Source organism: Podarcis raffonei, chromosome 16, assembly GCF_027172205.1.
Source record: "Podarcis raffonei isolate rPodRaf1 chromosome 16, rPodRaf1.pri, whole genome shotgun sequence".
Taxonomy (NCBI): domain Eukaryota; kingdom Metazoa; phylum Chordata; class Lepidosauria; order Squamata; family Lacertidae; genus Podarcis; species Podarcis raffonei.
Genome location: NC_070617.1, coordinates 9,615,349 through 9,635,526, shown reverse-complemented (window position 1 = coordinate 9,635,526; position 20,178 = coordinate 9,615,349). Strand labels below are relative to the sequence as shown.

Here is a 20,178-nt window from a genome sequence, read left to right as displayed (position 1 = left end):
GTGACCAAGCAGGAGACGCCAACGACGCCTTCTCCCACCACAGCTAGCACCAGCTCAAAGACAACCACACCTAAGCCCCCCAAAGAGAAAACGTTCACCATCACTTACCACATCACAATGAATTTTACTGAGGACTTGTTGGATTCGTCCTCCGAAGCATACCAGAACCTGACTGGGAATATCGGGAAGATGGTAAGTTCTGTGGCCTTTCCACCCCCCTGGGGGAGGGGGCTCAGGGGAGGGAAATGCTGCCCCCCAGGCTCTCAGTCCGGTGGTGGGGTGGGGTGGGGCCTGTTCATCTGTAAAGAATGGGGCAGATATCTCTGTGCTACTGCAGAGCTATGGGGCTTCCAGGTATTTGACGCAGCTTCCTGGGGATTGTCAGCCCCTATATGCAGTCTTCAATTCCCCCTCGTCCCTGCTGCCCCCCACGTTCTCCTCTGTGCCTCTGTTTTCCTGTGGGGTGGGGTGGGGCGAAGAGAAAGTGAGAAGGGCTGACTTCATCCCAGCCATGTCTCAAGCCTCAGAAAATGAGTTTATAGCATAATACAACATGCGTTATACCCTTTTCTTTCCGCAGTATGAGGAAGTTTTCAACTGCTCGGAATGCCCTGGTGAGGGGAAATATATGGGATACACGGTGAATTCTTTCAGGTACGGAAGGGGGATTAAATGAGGGCACCCACCTGAGCTAGGTGGGTCGTGGGTCCAGCTGAGTATAGGGCAGCTTGCTGTGTCTCTCTGTGTTTCTGCTAAGCATGTAGATGTCTCCACTGCAGGGGGGTGGAATAGATGGCCCTTGAGGTCCCCTCCACCTCTACAATTCAGGTTTCATGCCATGATATGCTCAGGCAGAAAACAATCCTCTCTGGCTGCGTTCCCTGGCAAAGCCAGAGATTTAAACCAAGGACCTTCTGCATGCAAAGCAGCTGCTCTTCTGCTGAGTGATGGGAGTGTGGGGCTGTCAAGCTGCAGTTCCAGATCCGCCAACGCTTCTCTTTTCCCATTCCAACGTACAGTAGCGGTTCAGTGCTGGCAGATACAACGGTACGCTTCCAGGAAAGTGCAGGTGTTTCCGCCTATAATCTCAGCACTGCTCTGAGCGACGCACCTGAAGACAAACGGCAGGGTCTCAACCTGACTCAGATCGAAGGTGAAGGGCTGAACAGTGGGGGGCTGGGTACTACAGCAAGGCATCCCCCGGGCTGTGTCTGCGACACAAGACTCAGAGCCCCTCGTGCAGTTCGAGACACAGAATTCCCTTCCTGGACGTTTAGGCAGGTTTCCGGCCCTCAGTGCTGAAACTGGGATGATTTCTGTAGATTAATATGCACACCGCAGATTGCATTATGCAAAACAACAGCATGACGCTCAGGCATCAAACACACCAAATATTTATGGCCCTTTGGTTGGACACCAAAGTAGCACTAAACCTCTCCATCTATTGGCACAAGGATTTCTCCCTGCCCAGGGGGACGCTCTCCTCTCACCACACCCCTCATGAAAGTGCTCTGGGAGTTCCCCCCAGACCTCTGGAGCAGATCTGGAGAGGGCCCAGGCTTCACTTGGGCAGGGAGGGAGGAGTGGGGGAAATTTCCCATTGAGCAAGCAGCAAGCCTTGCAAGGACAGGACGCAATAGCTGCATGCCGCCTGCTTGAGCTTGCCCCCAAGTATCCTGGGAATAGTGCTTGAGCGCTCACAGACCCAGGATTCCCAGCATCCTTAGCAAACCGCTTCGCAGGATCCTTGCCGATAACCTATGCATTTAAACATATGGTGGGTACAGACCTTGAGGGAGGTAGTGAGGTTGCAGAATCCAGCTTATTCTACCGCAGATGATCTACCCAGTGAGCTATGGGTCTTCCCTACAGATTTCCCATTCCTCCCCAAAGGGAGAGGAGTAAATGGACATGGAGGGGACTCCCACCGGAAACACCCGTTCCTTCCATTGTGGGGTGATGGTGGGCTGGAACGCTTGACTGTGGAGGCAGCTTCCGGGTCTCCTTCCGGGGGCTCCTCCTGCTCCAGCTGGGGGGCCTCTCTCACCCCATTGACCTGCTTCCTGCTCAGGTGGTGCCCATAGAAAGAGCAGAAAGAGATGCTCAAACTTCAACAACCCCCGCAGGCGACTATGGGGATGGAGATCAATGGAACTGAAAAGGGCTGGGAGCGGGACAAATGGAAAGAAGGGGGCTTCCCGTGATCCTGAAAGTAAGACTCCAACCCAGGCTTGAGCACCTCTAGGCACAATCCCTGAGCAGGACAGCAGGCCTGCCTCTTCTTCCTCCCCCACAAATCTCTTCCTTCCGGGAGGGGTCCTAATGAGATCGTTTCCTTTCACCTCAGTGACCGAGCAGGAGACGCCAACGACGCCTTCTCCCACCACAGCTAGCACCAGCTCAAAGACAACCACACCTAAGCCCCCCAAAGAGAAAACGTTCACCATCACTTACCACATCACAATGAATTTTACTGAGGACTTGTTGGATTCGTCCTCCGAAGCATACCAGAACCTGACTGGGAATATCGGGAAGATGGTAAGTTCTGTGGCCTTTCCACCCCCCTGGGGGAGGGGGCTCAGGGGAGGGAAATGCTGCCCCCCCCAGGCTCTCAGTCCGGTGGTGGGGTGGGGTCTGTTCATCTGTAAAGAATGGGGCAGATATCTCTGTGCTACTGCAGAGCTATGGGGCTTCCAGGTATTTGACGCAGCTTCCTGGGGATTGTCAGCCCCTATATGCAGTCTTCAATTCCCCCTCGTTCCTGCTGCCCCCCACGTTCTCCTCTGTGCCTCTGTTTTCCTGTGGGGTGGGGTGGGGCGAAGAGAAAGTGAGAAGGGCTGACTTCATCCCAGCCATGTCTCAAGCCTCAGAAAATGAGTTTATAGCATAATACAACATGCGTTATACCCTTTTCTTTCCGCAGTATGAGGAAGTTTTCAACTGCTCGGGATGCCCTGATGAGGGGAAATATATGGGATACACGGTGAATTCTTTCAGGTACGGAAGGGGGATTAAATGAGGGCACCCACCTGAGCTAGGTGGGTCGTGGGTCCAGCTGAGTATAGGGCAGCTTGCTGTGTCTCTCTGTGTTTCTGCTAAGCATGTAGATGTCTCCACTGCAGGGGGTGGAATAGATGGCCCTTGAGGTCCCCTCCACCTCTACAATTCTGGTTTCATGCCAATTGATGGTCGGGCAGAAAACAATCCTCTCTGGCTGCGTTCCCTGGCAAAGCCAGAGATTTAAACCAAGGACCTTCTGCATGCAAAGCAGCTGCTCTTCTGCTGAGTGATGGGAGTGTGGGGCTGTCAAGCTGCAGTTCCAGATCCGCCAACGCTTCTCTTTTCCCTTTCCAACGTACAGTAGCGGTTCAGTGCTGGCAGATACAACGGTACGCTTCCAGGAAAGTGCAGGTGTTTCCGCCTATAATCTCAGCACTGCTCTGAGCGACGCACCTGAAGACAAACGGCAGGGTCTCAACCTGACTCAGATCGAAGGTGAAGGGCTGAACAGTGGGGGGCTGGGTACTACAGCAAGGCATCCCTCGGGCTGTGTCTGCGACACAAGACTCAGAGCCCCTCGTGCAGTTCGAGACAAAGAATTCCCTTCCTGGAGGTTTAGGCAGGTTTCCGGCCCTCAGTGCTGAAACTGGGATGATTTCTGTAGATTAATATGCACACCGCAGATTGCATTATGCAAAACAACAGCATGACGCTCAGGCATCAAACACACCAAATATTTATGGCCCTTTGGTTGGACACCAAAGTAGCACTAAACCTCTCCATCTATTGGCACAAGGATTTCTCCCTGCCCAGGGGGACGCTCTCCTCTCACCACACCCCTCATGAAAGTGCTCTGGGAGTTCCCCCCAGACCTCTGGAGCAGATCTGGAGAGGGCCCAGGCTTCACTTGGGCAGGGAGGGAGGAGTGGGGGAAATTTCCCATTGAGCAAGCAGCAAGCCTTGCAAGGACAGGACGCAATAGCTGCATGCCGCCTGCTTGAGCTTGCCCCCAAGTATCCTGGGAATAGTGCTTGAGCGCTCACAGACCCAGGATTCCCAGCATCCTTAGCAAACCGCTTCGCAGGATCCTTGCCGATAACCTATGCATTTAAACATATGGTGGGTACAGACCTTGAGGGAGGTAGTGAGGTTGCAGAATCCAGCTTATTCTACCGCAGATGATCTACCCAGTGAGCTATGGGTCTTCCCTACAGATTTCCCATTCCTCCCCAAAGGGAGAGGAGTAAATGGACATGGAGGGGACTCCCACCGGAAACACCCGTTCCTTCCATTGTGGGGTGATGGTGGGCTGGAACGCTTGACTGTGGAGGCAGCTTCCGGGTCTCCTTCCGGGGGCTCCTCCTGCTCCAGCTGGGGGGCCCCTCTCACCCCATTGACCTGCTTCCTGCTCAGGTGGTGCCCATAGAAAGAGCAGAAAGAGATGCTCAAACTTCAGCAACCCCCGCAGGTGACTATGGGGATGGAGATCAATGGAACTGAAAAGGGCTGGGAGCGGGACAAATGGAAAGAAGGGGGCTTCCCGTGATCCTGAAAGTAAGACTCCAACCCAAGCTTGAGCACCTCTAGGCACAATCCCTGAGCAGGACAGCAGGCCTGCCTCTTCTTCCTCCCCCACAAATCTCTTCCTTCCGGGAGGGGTCCTAATGAGATCGTTTCCTTTCACCTCAGTGACCGAGCAGGAGACGCCAACGACGCCTTCTCCCACCACAGCTAGCACCAGCTCAAAGACAACCACACCTAAGCCCCCCAAAGAGAAAACGTTCACCATCACTTACCACATCACAATGAATTTTACTGAGGACTTGTTGGATTCGTCCTCCGAAGCATACCAGAACCTGACTGGGAATATCGGGAAGATGGTAAGTTCTGTGGCCTTTCCACCCCCCTGGGGGAGGGGGCTCAGGGGAGGGAAATGCTGCCCCCCCCAGGCTCTCAGTCCGGTGGTGGGGTGGGGTGGGGCCTGTTCATCTGTAAAGAATGGGGCAGATATCTCTGTGCTACTGCAGAGCTATGGGGCTTCCAGGTATTTGATGCAGCTTCCTGGGGATTGTCAGCCCCTATATGCAGTCTTCAATTCCCCCTCGTTCCTGCTGCCCCCCACGTTCTCCTCTGTGCCTCTGTTTTCCTGTGGGGTGGGGTGGGGCGAAGAGAAAGTGAGAAGGGCTGACTTCATCCCAGCCATGTCTCAAGCCTCAGAAAATGAGTTTATAGCATAATACAACATGCGTTATACCCTTTTCTTTCCGCAGTATGAGGAAGTTTTCAACTGCTCGGAATGCCCTGGTGAGGGGAAATATATGGGATACACGGTGAATTCTTTCAGGTACGGAAGGGGGATTAAATGAGGGCACCCACCTGAGCTAGGTGGGTCGTGGGTCCAGCTGAGTATAGGGCAGCTTGCTGTGTCTCTCTGTGTTTCTGCTAAGCATGTAGATGTCTCCACTGCAGGGGGGTGGAATAGATGGCCCTTGAGGTCTCCTCCACCTCTACAATTCTGGTTTCATGCCAATTGATGGTCGGGCAGAAAACAATCCTCTCTGGCTGCGTTCCCTGGCAAAGCCAGAGATTTAAACCAAGGACCTTCTGCATGCAAAGCAGCTGCTCTTCTGCTGAGTGATGGGAGTGTGGGGCTGTCAAGCTGCAGTTCCAGATCCGCCAACGCTTCTCTTTTCCCTTTCCAACGTACAGTAGCGGTTCAGTGCTGGCAGATACAACGGTACGCTTCCAGGAAAGTGCAGGTGTTTCCGCCTATAATCTCAGCACTGCTCTGAGCGACGCACCTGAAGACAAACGGCAGGGTCTCAACCTGACTCAGATCGAAGGTGAAGGGCTGAACAGTGGGGGGCTGGGTACTACAGCAAGGCATCCCTCGGGCTGTGTCTGCGACACAAGACTCAGAGCCCCTCGTGCAGTTCGAGACAAAGAATTCCCTTCCTGGAGGTTTAGGCAGGTTTCCGGCCCTCAGTGCTGAAACTGGGATGATTTCTGTAGATTAATATGCACACCGCAGATTGCATTATGCAAAACAACAGCATGACGCTCAGGCATCAAACACACCAAATATTTATGGCCCTTTGGTTGGACACCAAAGTAGCACTAAACCTCTCCATCTATTGGCACAAGGATTTCTCCCTGCCCAGGGGGACGCTCTCCTCTCACCACACCCCTCATGAAAGTGCTCTGGGAGTTCCCCCCAGACCTCTGGAGCAGATCTGGAGAGGGCCCAGGCTTCACTTGGGCAGGGAGGGAGGAGTGGGGGAAATTTCCCATTGAGCAAGCAGCAAGCCTTGCAAGGACAGGACGCAATAGCTGCATGCCGCCTGCTTGAGCTTGCCCCCAAGTATCCTGGGAATAGTGCTTGAGCGCTCACAGACCCAGGATTCCCAGCATCCTTAGCAAACCGCTTCGCAGGATCCTTGCCGATAACCTATGCATTTAAACATATGGTGGGTACAGACCTTGAGGGAGGTAGTGAGGTTGCAGAATCCAGCTTATTCTACCGCAGATGATCTACCCAGTGAGCTATGGGTCTTCCCTACAGATTTCCCATTCCTCCCCAAAGGGAGAGGAGTAAATGGACATGGAGGGGACTCCCACCGGAAACACCCGTTCCTTCCATTGCGGGGTGATGGTGGGCTGGAACGCTTGACTGTGGAGGCAGCTTCCGGGTCTCCTTCCGGGGGCTCCTCCTGCTCCAGCTGGGGGGCCCCTCTCACCCCATTGACCTGCTTCCTGCTCAGGTGGTGCCCATAGAAAGAGCAGAAAGAGATGCTCAAACTTCAGCAACCCCCGCAGGTGACTATGGGGATGGAGATCAATGGAACTGAAAAGGGCTGGGAGCGGGACAAATGGAAAGAAGGGGGCTTCCCGTGATCCTGAAAGTAAGACTCCAACCCAGGCGTGAGCACCTCTAGGCACAATCCCTGAGCAGGACAGCAGGCCTGCCTCTTCTTCCTCCCCCACAAATCTCTTCCTTCCGGGAGGGGTCCTAATGAGATCGTTTCCTTTCACCTCAGTGACCGAGCAGGAGACGCCAACGACGCCTTCTCCCACCACAGCTAGCACCAGCTCAAAGACAACCACACCTAAGCCCCCCAAAGAGAAAACGTTCACCATCACTTACCACATCACAATGAATTTTACTGAGGACTTGTTGGATTCGTCCTCCGAAGCATACCAGAACCTGACTGGGAATATCGGGAAGATGGTAAGTTCTGTGGCCTTTCCACCCCCCTGGGGGAGGGGGCTCAGGGGAGGGAAATGCTGCCCCCCCCAGGCTCTCAGTCCGGTGGTGGGGTGGGGTGGGGCCTGTTCATCTGTAAAGAATGGGGCAGATATCTCTGTGCTACTGCAGAGCTATGGGGCTTCCAGGTATTTGACGCAGCTTCCTGGGGATTGTCAGCCCCTATATGCAGTCTTCAATTCCCCCTCGTTCCTGCTGCCCCCCACGTTCTCCTCTGTGCCTCTGTTTTCCTGTGGGGTGGGGTGGGGCGAAGAGAAAGTGAGAAGGGCTGACTTCATCCCAGCCATGTCTCAAGCCTCAGAAAATGAGTTTATAGCATAATACAACATGCGTTATACCCTTTTCTTTCCGCAGTATGAGGAAGTTTTCAACTGCTCGGGATGCCCTGATGAGGGGAAATATATGGGATACACGGTGAATTCTTTCAGGTACGGAAGGGGGATTAAATGAGGGCACCCACCTGAGCTAGGTGGGTCGTGGGTCCAGCTGAGTATAGGGCAGCTTGCTGTGTCTCTCTGTGTTTCTGCTAAGCATGTAGATGTCTCCACTGCAGGGGGTGGAATAGATGGCCCTTGAGGTCCCCTCCACCTCTACAATTCTGGTTTCATGCCAATTGATGGTCGGGCAGAAAACAATCCTCTCTGGCTGCGTTCCCTGGCAAAGCCAGAGATTTAAACCAAGGACCTTCTGCATGCAAAGCAGCTGCTCTTCTGCTGAGTGATGGGAGTGTGGGGCTGTCAAGCTGCAGTTCCAGATCCGCCAACGCTTCTCTTTTCCCTTTCCAACGTACAGTAGCGGTTCAGTGCTGGCAGATACAACGGTACGCTTCCAGGAAAGTGCAGGTGTTTCCGCCTATAATCTCAGCACTGCTCTGAGCGACGCACCTGAAGACAAACGGCAGGGTCTCAACCTGACTCAGATCGAAGGTGAAGGGCTGAACAGTGGGGGGCTGGGTACTACAGCAAGGCATCCCTCGGGCTGTGTCTGCGACACAAGACTCAGAGCCCCTCGTGCAGTTCGAGACAAAGAATTCCCTTCCTGGAGGTTTAGGCAGGTTTCCGGCCCTCAGTGCTGAAACTGGGATGATTTCTGTAGATTAATATGCACACCGCAGATTGCATTATGCAAAACAACAGCATGACGCTCAGGCATCAAACACACCAAATATTTATGGCCCTTTGGTTGGACACCAAAGTAGCACTAAACCTCTCCATCTATTGGCACAAGGATTTCTCCCTGCCCAGGGGGACGCTCTCCTCTCACCACACCCCTCATGAAAGTGCTCTGGGAGTTCCCCCCAGACCTCTGGAGCAGATCTGGAGAGGGCCCAGGCTTCACTTGGGCAGGGAGGGAGGAGTGGGGGAAATTTCCCATTGAGCAAGCAGCAAGCCTTGCAAGGACAGGACGCAATAGCTGCATGCCGCCTGCTTGAGCTTGCCCCCAAGTATCCTGGGAATAGTGCTTGAGCGCTCACAGACCCAGGATTCCCAGCATCCTTAGCAAACCGCTTCGCAGGATCCTTGCCGATAACCTATGCATTTAAACATATGGTGGGTACAGACCTTGAGGGAGGTAGTGAGGTTGCAGAATCCAGCTTATTCTACCGCAGATGATCTACCCAGTGAGCTATGGGTCTTCCCTACAGATTTCCCATTCCTCCCCAAAGGGAGAGGAGTAAATGGACATGGAGGGGACTCCCACCGGAAACACCCGTTCCTTCCATTGCGGGGTGATGGTGGGCTGGAACGCTTGACTGTGGAGGCAGCTTCCGGGTCTCCTTCCGGGGGCTCCTCCTGCTCCAGCTGGGGGGCCCCTCTCACCCCATTGACCTGCTTCCTGCTCAGGTGGTGCCCATAGAAAGAGCAGAAAGAGATGCTCAAACTTCAGCAACCCCCGCAGGTGACTATGGGGATGGAGATCAATGGAACTGAAAAGGGCTGGGAGCGGGACAAATGGAAAGAAGGGGGCTTCCCGTGATCCTGAAAGTAAGACTCCAACCCAGGCGTGAGCACCTCTAGGCACAATCCCTGAGCAGGACAGCAGGCCTGCCTCTTCTTCCTCCCCCACAAATCTCTTCCTTCCGGGAGGGGTCCTAATGAGATCGTTTCCTTTCACCTCAGTGACCGAGCAGGAGACGCCAACGACGCCTTCTCCCACCACAGCTAGCACCAGCTCAAAGACAACCACACCTAAGCCCCCCAAAGAGAAAACGTTCACCATCACTTACCACATCACAATGAATTTTACTGAGGACTTGTTGGATTCGTCCTCCGAAGCATACCAGAACCTGACTGGGAATATCGGGAAGATGGTAAGTTCTGTGGCCTTTCCACCCCCCTGGGGGAGGGGGCTCAGGGGAGGGAAATGCTGCCCCCCCCCCAGGCTCTCAGTCCGGTGGTGGGGTGGGGTGGGGCCTGTTCATCTGTAAAGAATGGGGCAGATATCTCTGTGCTACTGCAGAGCTATGGGGCTTCCAGGTATTTGACGCAGCTTCCTGGGGATTGTCAGCCCCTATATGCAGTCTTCAATTCCCCCTCGTTCCTGCTGCCCCCCACGTTCTCCTCTGTGCCTCTGTTTTCCTGTGGGGTGGGGTGGGGCGAAGAGAAAGTGAGAAGGGCTGACTTCATCCCAGCCATGTCTCAAGCCTCAGAAAATGAGTTTATAGCATAATACAACATGCGTTATACCCTTTTCTTTCCGCAGTATGAGGAAGTTTTCAACTGCTCGGAATGCCCTGGTGAGGGGAAATATATGGGATACACGGTGAATTCTTTCAGGTACGGAAGGGGGATTAAATGAGGGCACCCACCTGAGCTAGGTGGGTCGTGGGTCCAGCTGAGTATAGGGCAGCTTGCTGTGTCTCTCTGTGTTTCTGCTAAGCATGTAGATGTCTCCACTGCAGGGGGTGGAATAGATGGCCCTTGAGGTCCCCTCCACCTCTACAATTCTGGTTTCATGCCAATTGATGGTCGGGCAGAAAACAATCCTCTCTGGCTGCGTTCCCTGGCAAAGCCAGAGATTTAAACCAAGGACCTTCTGCATGCAAAGCAGCTGCTCTTCTGCTGAGTGATGGGAGTGTGGGGCTGTCAAGCTGCAGTTCCAGATCCGCCAACGCTTCTCTTTTCCCTTTCCAACGTACAGTAGCGGTTCAGTGCTGGCAGATACAACGGTACGCTTCCAGGAAAGTGCAGGTGTTTCCGCCTATAATCTCAGCACTGCTCTGAGCGACGCACCTGAAGACAAACGGCAGGGTCTCAACCTGACTCAGATCGAAGGTGAAGGGCTGAACAGTGGGGGGCTGGGTACTACAGCAAGGCATCCCTCGGGCTGTGTCTGCGACACAAGACTCAGAGCCCCTCGTGCAGTTCGAGACAAAGAATTCCCTTCCTGGAGGTTTAGGCAGGTTTCCGGCCCTCAGTGCTGAAACTGGGATGATTTCTGTAGATTAATATGCACACCGCAGATTGCATTATGCAAAACAACAGCATGACGCTCAGGCATCAAACACACCAAATATTTATGGCCCTTTGGTTGGACACCAAAGTAGCACTAAACCTCTCCATCTATTGGCACAAGGATTTCTCCCTGCCCAGGGGGACGCTCTCCTCTCACCACACCCCTCATGAAAGTGCTCTGGGAGTTCCCCCCAGACCTCTGGAGCAGATCTGGAGAGGGCCCAGGCTTCACTTGGGCAGGGAGGGAGGAGTGGGGGAAATTTCCCATTGAGCAAGCAGCAAGCCTTGCAAGGACAGGACGCAATAGCTGCATGCCGCCTGCTTGAGCTTGCCCCCAAGTATCCTGGGAATAGTGCTTGAGCGCTCACAGACCCAGGATTCCCAGCATCCTTAGCAAACCGCTTCGCAGGATCCTTGCCGATAACCTATGCATTTAAACATATGGTGGGTACAGACCTTGAGGGAGGTAGTGAGGTTGCAGAATCCAGCTTATTCTACCGCAGATGATCTACCCAGTGAGCTATGGGTCTTCCCTACAGATTTCCCATTCCTCCCCAAAGGGAGAGGAGTAAATGGACATGGAGGGGACTCCCATTGCGGGGTGATGGTGGGCTGGATCGCTTGACTGTGGAGGCAGCTTCCGGGTCTCCTTCCGGGGGCTCCTCCTGCTCCAGCTGGGGGGCCCCTCTCACCCCATTGACCTGCTTCCTGCTCAGGTGGTGCCCATAGAAAGAGCAGAAAGAGATGCTCAAACTTCAGCAACCCCCGCAGGTGACTATGGGGATGGAGATCAATGGAACTGAAAAGGGCTGGGAGCGGGACAAATGGAAAGAAGGGGGCTTCCCGTGATCCTGAAAGTAAGACTCCAACCCAGGCGTGAGCACCTCTAGGCACAATCCCTGAGCAGGACAGCAGGCCTGCCTCTTCTTCCTCCCCCACAAATCTCTTCCTTCCGGGAGGGGTCCTAATGAGATCGTTTCCTTTCACCTCAGTGACCGAGCAGGAGACGCCAACGACGCCTTCTCCCACCACAGCTAGCACCAGCTCAAAGACAACCACACCTAAGCCCCCCAAAGAGAAAACGTTCACCATCACTTACCACATCACAATGAATTTTACTGAGGACTTGTTGGATTCGTCCTCCGAAGCATACCAGAACCTGACTGGGAATATCGGGAAGATGGTAAGTTCTGTGGCCTTTCCACCCCCCTGGGGGAGGGGGCTCAGGGGAGGGAAATGCTGCCCCCCCCAGGCTCTCAGTCCGGTGGTGGGGTGGGGTGGGGCCTGTTCATCTGTAAAGAATGGGGCAGATATCTCTGTGCTACTGCAGAGCTATGGGGCTTCCAGGTATTTGACGCAGCTTCCTGGGGATTGTCAGCCCCTATATGCAGTCTTCAATTCCCCCTCGTTCCTGCTGCCCCCCACGTTCTCCTCTGTGCCTCTGTTTTCCTGTGGGGTGGGGTGGGGCGAAGAGAAAGTGAGAAGGGCTGACTTCATCCCAGCCATGTCTCAAGCCTCAGAAAATGAGTTTATAGCATAATACAACATGCGTTATACCCTTTTCTTTCCGCAGTATGAGGAAGTTTTCAACTGCTCGGAATGCCCTGGTGAGGGGAAATATATGGGATACACGGTGAATTCTTTCAGGTACGGAAGGGGGATTAAATGAGGGCACCCACCTGAGCTAGGTGGGTCGTGGGTCCAGCTGAGTATAGGGCAGCTTGCTGTGTCTCTCTGTGTTTCTGCTAAGCATGTAGATGTCTCCACTGCAGGGGGTGGAATAGATGGCCCTTGAGGTCCCCTCCACCTCTACAATTCTGGTTTCATGCCAATTGATGGTCGGGCAGAAAACAATCCTCTCTGGCTGCGTTCCCTGGCAAAGCCAGAGATTTAAACCAAGGACCTTCTGCATGCAAAGCAGCTGCTCTTCTGCTGAGTGATGGGAGTGTGGGGCTGTCAAGCTGCAGTTCCAGATCCGCCAACGCTTCTCTTTTCCCTTTCCAACGTACAGTAGCGGTTCAGTGCTGGCAGATACAACGGTACGCTTCCAGGAAAGTGCAGGTGTTTCCGCCTATAATCTCAGCACTGCTCTGAGCGACGCACCTGAAGACAAACGGCAGGGTCTCAACCTGACTCAGATCGAAGGTGAAGGGCTGAACAGTGGGGGGCTGGGTACTACAGCAAGGCATCCCTCGGGCTGTGTCTGCGACACAAGACTCAGAGCCCCTCGTGCAGTTCGAGACAAAGAATTCCCTTCCTGGAGGTTTAGGCAGGTTTCCGGCCCTCAGTGCTGAAACTGGGATGATTTCTGTAGATTAATATGCACACCGCAGATTGCATTATGCAAAACAACAGCATGACGCTCAGGCATCAAACACACCAAATATTTATGGCCCTTTGGTTGGACACCAAAGTAGCACTAAACCTCTCCATCTATTGGCACAAGGATTTCTCCCTGCCCAGGGGGACGCTCTCCTCTCACCACACCCCTCATGAAAGTGCTCTGGGAGTTCCCCCCAGACCTCTGGAGCAGATCTGGAGAGGGCCCAGGCTTCACTTGGGCAGGGAGGGAGGAGTGGGGGAAATTTCCCATTGAGCAAGCAGCAAGCCTTGCAAGGACAGGACGCAATAGCTGCATGCCGCCTGCTTGAGCTTGCCCCCAAGTATCCTGGGAATAGTGCTTGAGCGCTCACAGACCCAGGATTCCCAGCATCCTTAGCAAACCGCTTCGCAGGATCCTTGCTGATAACCTATGCATTTAAACATATGGTGGGTACAGACCTTGAGGGAGGTAGTGAGGTTGCAGAATCCAGCTTATTCTACCGCAGATGATCTACCCAGTGAGCTATGGGTCTTCCCTACAGATTTCCCATTCCTCCCCAAAGGGAGAGGAGTAAATGGACATGGAGGGGACTCCCACCGGAAACACCCGTTCCTTCCATTGCGGGGTGATGGTGGGCTGGAACGCTTGACTGTGGAGGCAGCTTCCGGGTCTCCTTCCGGGGGCTCCTCCTGCTCCAGCTGGGGGGCCCCTCTCACCCCATTGACCTGCTTCCTGCTCAGGTGGTGCCCATAGAAAGAGCAGAAAGAGATGCTCAAACTTCAGCAACCCCCGCAGGTGACTATGGGGATGGAGATCAATGGAACTGAAAAGGGCTGGGAGCGGGACAAATGGAAAGAAGGGGGCTTCCCGTGATCCTGAAAGTAAGACTCCAACCCAGGCGTGAGCACCTCTAGGCACAATCCCTGAGCAGGACAGCAGGCCTGCCTCTTCTTCCTCCCCCACAAATCTCTTCCTTCCGGGAGGGGTCCTAATGAGATCGTTTCCTTTCACCTCAGTGACCGAGCAGGAGACGCCAACGACGCCTTCTCCCACCACAGCTAGCACCAGCTCAAAGACAACCACACCTAAGCCCCCCAAAGAGAAAACGTTCACCATCACTTACCACATCACAATGAATTTTACTGAGGACTTGTTGGATTCGTCCTCCGAAGCATACCAGAACCTGACTGGGAATATCGGGAAGATGGTAAGTTCTGTGGCCTTTCCACCCCCCTGGGGGAGGGGGCTCAGGGGAGGGAAATGCTGCCCCCCCCCAGGCTCTCAGTCCGGTGGTGGGGTGGGGTGGGGCCTGTTCATCTGTAAAGAATGGGGCAGATATCTCTGTGCTACTGCAGAGCTATGGGGCTTCCAGGTATTTGACGCAGCTTCCTGGGGATTGTCAGCCCCTATATGCAGTCTTCAATTCCCCCTCGTTCCTGCTGCCCCCCACGTTCTCCTCTGTGCCTCTGTTTTCCTGTGGGGTGGGGTGGGGCGAAGAGAAAGTGAGAAGGGCTGACTTCATCCCAGCCATGTCTCAAGCCTCAGAAAATGAGTTTATAGCATAATACAACATGCGTTATACCCTTTTCTTTCCGCAGTATGAGGAAGTTTTCAACTGCTCGGAATGCCCTGGTGAGGGGAAATATATGGGATACACGGTGAATTCTTTCAGGTACGGAAGGGGGATTAAATGAGGGCACCCACCTGAGCTAGGTGGGTCGTGGGTCCAGCTGAGTATAGGGCAGCTTGCTGTGTCTCTCTGTGTTTCTGCTAAGCATGTAGATGTCTCCACTGCAGGGGGTGGAATAGATGGCCCTTGAGGTCCCCTCCACCTCTACAATTCTGGTTTCATGCCAATTGATGGTCGGGCAGAAAACAATCCTCTCTGGCTGCGTTCCCTGGCAAAGCCAGAGATTTAAACCAAGGACCTTCTGCATGCAAAGCAGCTGCTCTTCTGCTGAGTGATGGGAGTGTGGGGCTGTCAAGCTGCAGTTCCAGATCCGCCAACGCTTCTCTTTTCCCTTTCCAACGTACAGTAGCGGTTCAGTGCTGGCAGATACAACGGTACGCTTCCAGGAAAGTGCAGGTGTTTCCGCCTATAATCTCAGCACTGCTCTGAGCGACGCACCTGAAGACAAACGGCAGGGTCTCAACCTGACTCAGATCGAAGGTGAAGGGCTGAACAGTGGGGGGCTGGGTACTACAGCAAGGCATCCCTCGGGCTGTGTCTGCGACACAAGACTCAGAGCCCCTCGTGCAGTTCGAGACAAAGAATTCCCTTCCTGGAGGTTTAGGCAGGTTTCCGGCCCTCAGTGCTGAAACTGGGATGATTTCTGTAGATTAATATGCACACCGCAGATTGCATTATGCAAAACAACAGCATGACGCTCAGGCATCAAACACACCAAATATTTATGGCCCTTTGGTTGGACACCAAAGTAGCACTAAACCTCTCCATCTATTGGCACAAGGATTTCTCCCTGCCCAGGGGGACGCTCTCCTCTCACCACACCCCTCATGAAAGTGCTCTGGGAGTTCCCCCCAGACCTCTGGAGCAGATCTGGAGAGGGCCCAGGCTTCACTTGGGCAGGGAGGGAGGAGTGGGGGAAATTTCCCATTGAGCAAGCAGCAAGCCTTGCAAGGACAGGACGCAATAGCTGCATGCCGCCTGCTTGAGCTTGCCCCCAAGTATCCTGGGAATAGTGCTTGAGCGCTCACAGACCCAGGATTCCCAGCATCCTTAGCAAACCGCTTCGCAGGATCCTTGCCGATAACCTATGCATTTAAACATATGGTGGGTACAGACCTTGAGGGAGGTAGTGAGGTTGCAGAATCCAGCTTATTCTACCGCAGATGATCTACCCAGTGAGCTATGGGTCTTCCCTACAGATTTCCCATTCCTCCCCAAAGGGAGAGGAGTAAATGGACATGGAGGGGACTCCCATTGCGGGGTGATGGTGGGCTGGATCGCTTGACTGTGGAGGCAGCTTCCGGGTCTCCTTCCGGGGGCTCCTCCTGCTCCAGCTGGGGGGCCCCTCTCACCCCATTGACCTGCTTCCTGCTCAGGTGGTGCCCATAGAAAGAGCAGAAAGAGATGCTCAAACTTCAGCAACCCCCGCAGGTGACTATGGGGATGGAGATCAATGGAACTGAAAAGGGCTGGGAGCGGGACAAATGGAAAGAAGGGGGCTTCCCGTGATCCTGAAAGTAAGACTCCAACCCAGGCGTGAGCACCTCTAGGCACAATCCCTGAGCAGGACAGCAGGCCTGCCTCTTCTTCCTCCCCCACAAATCTCTTCCTTCCGGGAGGGGTCCTAATGAGATCGTTTCCTTTCACCTCAGTGACCGAGCAGGAGACGCCAACGACGCCTTCTCCCACCACAGCTAGCACCAGCTCAAAGACAACCACACCTAAGCCCCCCAAAGAGAAAACGTTCACCATCACTTACCACATCACAATGAATTTTACTGAGGACTTGTTGGATTCGTCCTCCGAAGCATACCAGAACCTGACTGGGAATATCGGGAAGATGGTAAGTTCTGTGGCCTTTCCACCCCCCTGGGGGAGGGGGCTCAGGGGAGGGAAATGCTGCCCCCCCCCCAGGCTCTCAGTCCGGTGGTGGGGTGGGGTGGGGCCTGTTCATCTGTAAAGAATGGGGCAGATATCTCTGTGCTACTGCAGAGCTATGGGGCTTCCAGGTATTTGACGCAGCTTCCTGGGGATTGTCAGCCCCTATATGCAGTCTTCAATTCCCCCTCGTTCCTGCTGCCCCCCACGTTCTCCTCTGTGCCTCTGTTTTCCTGTGGGGTGGGGTGGGGCGAAGAGAAAGTGAGAAGGGCTGACTTCATCCCAGCCATGTCTCAAGCCTCAGAAAATGAGTTTATAGCATAATACAACATGCGTTATACCCTTTTCTTTCCGCAGTATGAGGAAGTTTTCAACTGCTCGGAATGCCCTGGTGAGGGGAAATATATGGGATACACGGTGAATTCTTTCAGGTACGGAAGGGGGATTAAATGAGGGCACCCACCTGAGCTAGGTGGGTCGTGGGTCCAGCTGAGTATAGGGCAGCTTGCTGTGTCTCTCTGTGTTTCTGCTAAGCATGTAGATGTCTCCACTGCAGGGGGGTGGAATAGATGGCCCTTGAGGTCTCCTCCACCTCTACAATTCTGGTTTCATGCCAATTGATGGTCGGGCAGAAAACAATCCTCTCTGGCTGCGTTCCCTGGCAAAGCCAGAGATTTAAACCAAGGACCTTCTGCATGCAAAGCAGCTGCTCTTCTGCTGAGTGATGGGAGTGTGGGGCTGTCAAGCTGCAGTTCCAGATCCGCCAACGCTTCTCTTTTCCCTTTCCAACGTACAGTAGTGGTTCAGTGCTGGCAGATACAACGGTACGCTTCCAGGAAAGTGCAGGTGTTTCCGCCTATAATCTCAGCACTGCTCTGAGCGACGCACCTGAAGACAAACGGCAGGGTCTCAACCTGACTCAGATCGAAGGTGAAGGGCTGAACAGTGGGGGGCTGGGTACTACAGCAAGGCATCCCTCGGGCTGTGTCTGCGACACAAGACTCAGAGCCCCTCGTGCAGTTCGAGACAAAGAATTCCCTTCCTGGAGGTTTAGGCAGGTTTCCGGCCCTCAGTGCTGAAACTGGGATGATTTCTGTAGATTAATATGCACACCGCAGATTGCATTATGCAAAACAACAGCATGACGCTCAGGCATCAAACACACCAAATATTTATGGCCCTTTGGTTGGACACCAAAGTAGCACTAAACCTCTCCATCTATTGGCACAAGGATTTCTCCCTGCCCAGGGGGACGCTCTCCTCTCACCACACCCCTCATGAAAGTGCTCTGGGAGTTCCCCCCAGACCTCTGGAGCAGATCTGGAGAGGGCCCAGGCTTCACTTGGGCAGGGAGGGAGGAGTGGGGGAAATTTCCCATTGAGCAAGCAGCAAGCCTTGCAAGGACAGGACGCAATAGCTGCATGCCGCCTGCTTGAGCTTGCCCCCAAGTATCCTGGGAATAGTGCTTGAGCGCTCACAGACCCATGATTCCCAGCATCCTTAGCAAACCGCTTCGCAGGATCCTTGCCGATAACCTATGCATTTAAACATATGGTGGGTACAGACCTTGAGGGAGGTAGTGAGGTTGCAGAATCCAGCTTATTCTACCGCAGATGATCTACCCAGTGAGCTATGGGTCTTCCCTACAGATTTCCCATTCCTCCCCAAAGGGAGAGGAGTAAATGGACATGGAGGGGACTCCCATTGCGGGGTGATGGTGGGCTGGAACGCTTGACTGTGGAGGCAGCTTCCGGGTCTCCTTCCGGGGGCTCCTCCTGCTCCAGCTGGGGGGCCCCTCTCACCCCATTGACCTGCTTCCTGCTCAGGTGGTGCCCATAGAAAGAGCAGAAAGAGATGCTCAAACTTCAGCAACCCCCGCAGGTGACTATGGGGATGGAGATCAATGGAACTGAAAAGGGCTGGGAGCGGGACAAATGGAAAGAAGGGGGCTTCCCGTGATCCTGAAAGTAAGACTCCAACCCAGGCGTGAGCACCTCTAGGCACAATCCCTGAGCAGGACAGCAGGCCTGCCTCTTCTTCCTCCCCCACAAAACTCTTCCTTCCGGGAGGGGTCCTAATGAGATCGTTTCCTTTCACCTCAGTGACCAAGCAGGAGACGCCAACGACGCCTTCTCCCACCACAGCTAGCACCAGCTCAAAGACAACCACACCTAAGCCTCCCATAGAGCAGACGTTCACCATCACTTACCACATCACAATGAATTTTACTGAGGACTTGTTGGATTCGTCCTCCGAAGCATACCGCAGCCTGAATGAGAGAATTGGGAAGATGGTAAGTTCTGTGGCCTTTCCACCCCCCTGGGGGAGGGGGCTCAGGGGAGGGAAATGCTGCCCCCCCCCAGGCTCTCAGTCCGGTGGTGGGGTGGGGTGGGGCCTGTTCATCTGTAAAGAATGGGGCAGATATCTCTGTGCTACTGCACAGCTATGGGGCTCCAGGTATTTGACGCAGCTTCCTGGGGATTGTCAGCCCCTATATGCAGTCTTCAATTCCCCCTCGTCCCTGCTGCCCCCCACGTTCTCCTCTGTGCCTCTGTTTTCCTGTGGGGTGGGGCGAAGAGAAAGTGAGAAGGGCTGACTTCATCCCAGCCATGTCTCAAGCCTCAGAAAATCAGTTCATAGCATAATACAACATGCGTTATACCCTTTTCTTTCCACAGTATGAGGAAGTTTTCAACTGCTCGGGATGCCCTGATGAGGGGAAATATATGGGATACACGGTGAATTCTTTCAGGTACGGAAAGAGGATTAAATGAGGGCACCCACCTGAGCTAGGTGGGTCGTGGGTCCAGCTGAGTATAGGGCAGCTTGCTGTGTCTCTCTGTGTTTCTGCTAAGCATGTAGATGTCTCCACTGCAGGGGGGTGGAACAGATGGCCCTTGAGGTCCCCTCCACCTCTACAATTCAGGTTTCATGCCAATTGATGGTCGGGCAGAAAACAATCCTCTCTGGCTGCGTTCCCTGGCAAAGCCAGAGATTTAAACCAAGGACCTTCTGCATGCAAAGCAGCTGCTCTTCTGCTGAGTGATGGGAGTGTGGGGCTGTCAAGCTGCAGTTCCAGATCCGCCAACGCTTCTCTTTTCCCTTTCCAACGTACAGTAGCGGTTCAGTGCTGGCAGATACAACGGTACGCTTCCAGGAAAGTGCAGGTGTTTCCGCCGATAATCTCAGCACTGCTCTGAGCGACGCACCTGAAGACAAACGGCAGGGTCTCAATCTGACTCAGATCGAAGGTGAAGGGCTGAACAGTGGGGGGCTGGTTACTACAGCAAGGCATCCCTCGGGCTGTGTCTGCGACACAAGACTCAGAGCCCCTCGTGCAGTTCGAGACACAGAATTCCCTTCCTGGAGGTTTAGGCAGGTTTCCGGCCCTCAGTGCTGAAACTGGGATGATTTCTGTAGATTAATATGCACACCGCAGATTGCATTATGCAAAACAACAGCATGACGCTCAGGCATCAAACACACCAAATATTTATGGCCCTTTGGTTGGACACCAAAGTAGCACTAAACCTCTCCATCTATTGGCACAAGGATTTCTCCCTGCCCA

The 20,178-nt window shown here is 53.9% G+C and overlaps 1 protein-coding gene and 4 long non-coding RNA genes across 5 annotated transcripts in view; 4 read left to right on the top strand and 1 right to left on the bottom strand.

Moving 5' to 3' along the window:
• The window catches only part of SLC50A1 (solute carrier family 50 member 1), a 266,552-nt gene that overhangs the window by 138,911 nt on the left and 107,463 nt on the right, over positions 1-20,178 (bottom strand). The window lies entirely within an intron of this gene.
• Positions 791-5,291, top strand: LOC128403566 (uncharacterized). Its single transcript, XR_008327972.1, has 5 exons — positions 791-1,153; positions 2,348-2,538; positions 2,924-3,495; positions 4,690-4,880; positions 5,271-5,291. It is a non-coding gene; the product is annotated as an uncharacterized LOC128403566 (long non-coding RNA).
• LOC128403565 (uncharacterized) lies at positions 5,529-9,988 on the top strand. The gene is made up of 5 exons (XR_008327971.1): positions 5,529-5,843; positions 7,038-7,228; positions 7,619-8,190; positions 9,385-9,575; positions 9,968-9,988. It is a non-coding gene; the product is annotated as an uncharacterized LOC128403565 (long non-coding RNA).
• Positions 10,014-12,313, top strand: LOC128403567 (uncharacterized). The gene is made up of 3 exons (XR_008327973.1): positions 10,014-10,539; positions 11,712-11,902; positions 12,293-12,313. It is a non-coding gene; the product is annotated as an uncharacterized LOC128403567 (long non-coding RNA).
• On the top strand, positions 12,339-14,661 carry LOC128403569 (uncharacterized). Its single transcript, XR_008327974.1, has 3 exons — positions 12,339-12,864; positions 14,059-14,249; positions 14,641-14,661. It is a non-coding gene; the product is annotated as an uncharacterized LOC128403569 (long non-coding RNA).